Source organism: Solanum pennellii, chromosome 3 (genome assembly GCF_001406875.1).
Source record: "Solanum pennellii chromosome 3, SPENNV200".
NCBI classification, from domain to species: Eukaryota; Viridiplantae; Streptophyta; class Magnoliopsida; order Solanales; family Solanaceae; genus Solanum; species Solanum pennellii.
This window is the reverse complement of record NC_028639.1, coordinates 58711465-58717645: the sequence shown is the minus strand read 5'-3', so window position 1 is coordinate 58717645 and position 6181 is coordinate 58711465. Positions and strand designations below refer to the sequence as shown.

The following is a 6181-nucleotide window of genomic DNA, read 5'->3' as shown; positions in this document are numbered from 1 at the left end:
ATGAATAACAAGGTATGACATATGCTTATAATTTTTAGTATAAATGTTATAAATGTCAATTTACTATCAACGTGGTGAAATTGTTTCACACTTAATTAGATGTTTAGATTCCAGCTATGGGTATGGAGAAGATCTTGTTGTGAATGTCACTTTGAGTGGGCCTACAATGCATGACCCAATTTTAATTGGGAGCTCCAATGCAGGCTCCAGACAATGTAAAAATTGAAAAAAATGAAAGTGACTTTCAAGAAATATGAGGAAAACTTTACTTCCATTAAATATGTGGCGCCAACTATTTGTTATAATTTAACTTATTAGTAAAAGTTATAAATCAATTCACTACCCCACCCATTACTAATTAAACCCCTCCAAATTCATAAACCCTTCACATTATTTATGCAACAACAGAAAAGCTACTGTCAATTGAGTGTTTTTAAAAATTTAAGGCAAAAGTATCTATAGAAGTAAATTATCATACATTCAAGTGTCTAAATAAAAATTACCGATAAACTTAAAAGCCTGACTATGTTCATCTTAATTATTCTTACGTCTCAATTATGTGATGTTACTTCATAGGTAACTTTTTTTCAAAATAATGTATTAAAGGTTTTAAAACAAATCATAAATATTTATAAAATTATATTTTAAAAAAGTGCAAGAATTAATTCGGTATGTATTACTTCTTTATCTTTAATCATAAATTTTTAATTCATTAATCTTGAAAGAGAATCCTATTGAAAGTGTCCTCCTAAATAAGCGGCTCAACCTAAATTTAATTGGGGCTTCGATTCGGAATCGAATAATTTTGGATGTCATTTTCAGAAATCTATAATTTCATCGTGTTTTAGTAGTGTTTATGACGATTTTGATATTATAATTGGATTATTAATTGGGTGGGGTTTAGTTAGTAATGAGTGGTTAGTGGGTTGAATTATAAATTATATTAATAAACTAAATTATAACCAATAGTTGAACGCCAAGTATTTTAAAAAATATTTAAAGAGTTTAATTTTAAAACAATTAAAAAAGTGGTCAATTTTGAACCCAAAGGTGGATGACAAGGGTATTTTGGAGCCAATAGGTGGATGAAGGGTAATTTTGTACCATTTTCAATACTTCAAGGGTATTTTAGGCCCTTTTCCGTAGTATATATATGTTATTTTTCCAGTTGGGAGAATTATTTTATCAAAATTTTGAACCTAAAATCTTCCCACTTTTAGTAATATATGATGATGATGATATATGATACTCTCTCCGTCCCATTTTATGTCACTTTTTGCATTTCGAGATTCAAACAAGTCTATCTTTGATCGTAAGTTTTTCATAGACCCTTTTAACATTTCGAATTATCAATTATTGTAACTTATAGTACTCTTTACGTAGTTTACAAATATATAATTTTATTTCAAAAAAATTGAAAATGCTATATGCAAATGTCTAGTCAAAGTTAAACTGTTTGACTCTTGAAAAACGAAAAGTGCTACATAAAATAGGACAGAGAAAGTATATGATATGATGTTGTTCATTACTATACGTCTATATACAGTATATGTTATTTTTCCAGTTGGGAGAATTATTTTATCAAAATTTTGTTCAATGTTGTTGCTCCAAAACAAATTGAATTGGATATATAGAACTCAAAGTTTTGTGTCTGAAAATTTTTTATGTGTGCAGATTGAAGCATTCAGATCATAATTCTTCCAGTTTTCTAAGGTTCTGTTCACTCTATTTAGCCCTTGAGTATTTCCATTTGTGCCTAAAGATTTGTTTTTGTTTTCTTATTTTTGGGTGCGTTGTCTAAGCTTGTTGTTTGGTTTGTGAATATTAACGTTGTATTGAGTTGTCCCTCTTTGATAGTAACTTCTGAGATACTTTTAGTTTTGGTTATTGTTCAATGTAGTATTAGAAAGGTCTTGACTTTGTGTAAACTGAACAAGACAAAAAGAAAATTCATTCAAGCAGATTAGGGGTTATTAACTTTGCAATATCTTTTTGTCTGGGTGGTGAATGCTAGAGATTTACCTACAAAAGCATCGTACAGGTAGGCTTTATCCTTATGTTGAGGTTAAGTTTGGAAATAATAAGGATAAGACTCGTCATTTTGAGAAGACTACAAATCCTGAATGGAATCAGATGTTTGTTTTCTCCCATGATAGGATTGAGGCTTCTGTACTTGAGCTGACCGTGAAAGATAGGGATTCTGTTGTTGGTCGACGTATGTTTGATTTGTGTGAGATACCAAAACTGGTTTCTCAAGAGTACTTGGATGATAGAAGAGGGTATAACGTCAAAAGGGAGTTGCTTTTGGCTCTTTAAATGGGTACTCTAGATGAAGAAATCTTTCCTGAAGCTTCGCATTCAGATGATGCTAGTAGTGCTGATGTAATGACAAATATAAGATCTGAAGTGTACCTCTTGCCAATGCTCTGATACCTGAGAGTTAATGTGTTTAAGGCACAAGACTTGATTCCAAGTGATGAATGTAGGTTTCCAGAAGTTTTCGTAAAGGTCAGCCTCGACCATTAGACACGTTGTTGAAAGGTTGCCAAGAGAGAGAGTTTCAATCCCGTATGGGACGAGTCTTTGATGTTTGTAGCAGTTGAACCATTTGATGAGCTGTTGATTTTGAGTGTGGGAGATTGTTATAAATGAGAAAGTTGTGGGAATTTTTTTTCAATGTCTATTTTTTTTATTGATCAGTGCTTCATTCCATTTATACAATAGAAAAGACAAAAAAACAACAACTATATCTATGCAAGTGTCCATATACTATAGGCTAGGTTCTAACAAACTTAAACAAACTTGTAAAAGAGAATATTCCTATATACACGTATTGTTTTCATTAGCTGGGCTTTTAACAAATGAACCCAAATTCCTTTTGTCCAATTCATTAATTTGGCCTGACATTTCAACATCTCCCCCCAATCAAGTTGGAGAATGGTGAAACAATCCCCAACTTGTCTAGAAAGGATTGATGAACTGACCCAGTAAGGGGCTTGGTGAATACATCAACTAATTGAGCAGGTGAAGGATAAAATTCAAAAAAATGCGCCCGAAAAGGTATTGTTGACGCATAAAATGACAATCCAGATCCACATGTTTGGTGCATTTATGGAACACCAGATATTTGGAAATGTCAATGGCTGCCTGGTTATATGAATGAGGAGGAACAGGTAGAGAAGAAGGAACACCAAAATCAGCAAGTAAACGAACCAACCAAGTGATTTCTTCCATAACCCATCGCATGGAGCGATACTCAGCTTCAGCTAATGAAGGTGATACCAATGACTCTTTCTTGGATTTCCACGAGACAGGTGGACCACCAAGAGTAATATAATAATCATCGATTGAGCATCTAGTATTTGGGCAACGCCCCCAATCAGAATCACAGAAGGCAATTAGATCAAAGGAAGAATTAGAAGGGATGAAAGTACCCAAATCAGGGTCCATGAGAAGATATCAGAGGCATCTAACAACCGCATCAAGACGAGGTCGTTATGGAGATTGCATAAATTAACTAAGATGTTGAACCACAAAGGAGAGATCTGGTCATGTATGTGTGAGAAAGTTCATTTTACCCAGCAACATACGATAGAAAGTAGGATTTGACAAAAGTTCCCCTTCATCAAGTTTGAGTCTTGTAGCAGGATTCAATGGAGAGACACATGCGTCAAGTCTGTGCAACCAAAATCATTTAATAAATCCAAGGTAAATTTTTTTGTCCCAAAATTATACCCTGAGGCTCTCTGATAAATTCCACGCCTAAAAAATAATGAGCAACACCTAAATCCTTCATTTTAAACTCAGAATTAAGAAAGAACTTGAGAGATTCAAGCTTTAAAGGATCATCCCTGTGAGTAAAATGTCGTCAACATAAACCGCTAGGATAGAAACTTTGCCTTGAACTTTCTTAAATAAGAGAAAATAGTCGTTAAGACAATGAGAATACCCCTTGAAATTCAAAGTTCCAGTCAAGCGAGCATACCATTGCATTGAAGCTTGGCGCAAGCCATATGAAGATTTCTTGAGCTTGCATAAATCGGATTGACTAGGTGTTTGCATACCAATAGGGAACTTCATATAGACCTTTTCCTACAAATCACCATGTGAGAATGTATTATTAACGTGTAGTTGTGAAATATGCCAATTCTTCTTCACTGCCGACAATAAATATTTTTCATTTTGACAACAGGGGAATATGTTTCTGTAAAATATACGCCTTCCTTTTGAATGAACCCCCCCCCCACAACAAGTCGTGCCATGAATCTTTCAACTGTACCATCTTGTTTATACTTGATCTTATAGATCCACTTACAAGCCAAAACCTTCTTACCCTCAGGTAATTGAACTATATCCCATGTATTTTTTGCTTCGAGTGCCTTAAATTCCTTTGACATGGCTACCTGCCATCCATGATGTAAGCTAGCCTAAGAGTAAGATGTAGGCTCGGTGATGTAGGAGACTGAGTTACGAAGAGATGATTAGTACAAGACAGAGTTGAGAAAGAATGAGAGGGAGGAGAGACAGAAGCAACAAAGGACTGCTGAGTGAGGTTAGTGAGAATGCCTGAGTTGCGAATATAGTCATTGAGATATTTAGGAGGGTGACGGGCTTTAGAAGAATGAAGTATCAAAAGAAGTAAAAGGAGTGGGAGAGTAATCTGTAGAAGAAGGAATATATTGAGTAAAAGAAAAAATAGGGACAATAATAGAAGCAAAGGAAAAAGGATAGAAGTTTTCATGGAAAACATCTCTTGATACAAATATTCTGTTTGTAGTTAGATCTAAAACCTTGCACACTTTCTTCCCAAAAGAGTAACCCTAGAAGACACATTTGATTGATCTAGGATCTAATTTAGATCTACGGACAGTCAGAGTTGATGCATAACAAAGACATCCAAAACACCTTAAAGAGAATAACTAGGTGGATGACCAAAGAAGAGCTCATAAGGAGTTTTCCTGTTTAAAAGTCTAGTAGGGAATCTGTTGATAAAAAAAGTCGCTGTCAAGAGACATTTCCCACAAAAATGTGTAGGAACTTTAGATTGAAATATTGAAGACATACATACTTCTAACAGATGTCTGTGCTTTCTCTCCACCACACCATTTCATTGTGGAGAGGAAACACAAGATGTTTATTGTATTATACCTTTAGAATTGAAGAAGTCAAAGTTGCCTTACTACTGCCCAACTCGAGAGCATTATCACTCCTAAGAATTTTGACTTTAGTGTGAAATTGAGTTTGAGTCGTAGCTATAAATTATTTCAAAATAGTGAGAGAATTAAATTTGGTGCTTAAAAGATATGTCCAAGTAGCTCGACTATGATCATCTACAATGGTGAGAAAATATTTGATCATCATGTGTTTGAGTCTTGTAGGAACCCGTAAGTGTCAACATGTATGAGATAAAAAATATGTTTAGACTTGGAGGCCGTAGATGTATAAGGTAACTTAGTTTTTCTTGCCTTTGCACAAATATCACAAAAGAAATTTAGGTTCATTTGTTAAAGGCCCAACTGATGAAAACAATATGTACATAGGAATATTCTCTTTTACAAGTTTGTTAGAACCTAACCTATAGTATAGGGATACCTGTATAGAATATAGTTATTTTTTTTGTCTTTTCTACTTGTATAAATGGAATGAAGCACTAATCAATAAAAAGAAAGATAGAGAAAATTTTTCCACTTCTCTTCTCATTTACAACATGGTATCAGAGCATTAGGGTTGTTATCCTATTCATTTCTGCTCTTTTCATTTCTTTTGCTAATCTGCGTTGGTTTCCATAGGCGATTCACTTCCTTCTGATGGCTCCACTACACCAACCGCCATTGGTACTGCTTCAGCTTCAACTGAAAGGGTTGTTTTGGATTAAATTGCTCGGACTCGCGTGTGTATATCTGTAACGACCTGTTTAGCCGTTTTGAGCAGCAGATTTTATTTCTGGAAAATTGGCTGAGGAAACGGACCCCACGACGGAAAGTCACAGGCACGACGGACCGTCGCAGGGTCTCGTTTCAGCATACTTAGAAATTCTGAAATTGGGTACTGAAAATCGACTCTCTGTAATCTGTGACGGACCTGCAGGACGTGCCGTCACATCCACGACGAGCCGTCGTAAGCTCCCGTTGCAAAACACTTCAACTCTTGAGAAATTGGTACGGGAAACGAGTCTCTGACC

At 35.0% G+C, this 6181-nt stretch overlaps 1 pseudogene; it reads left to right on the top strand.

Annotated features, from left to right (window-relative positions):
* The window catches only part of LOC107013515, a 32532-nt pseudogene continuing 26351 nt past the window's right edge, over positions 1–6181 (top strand).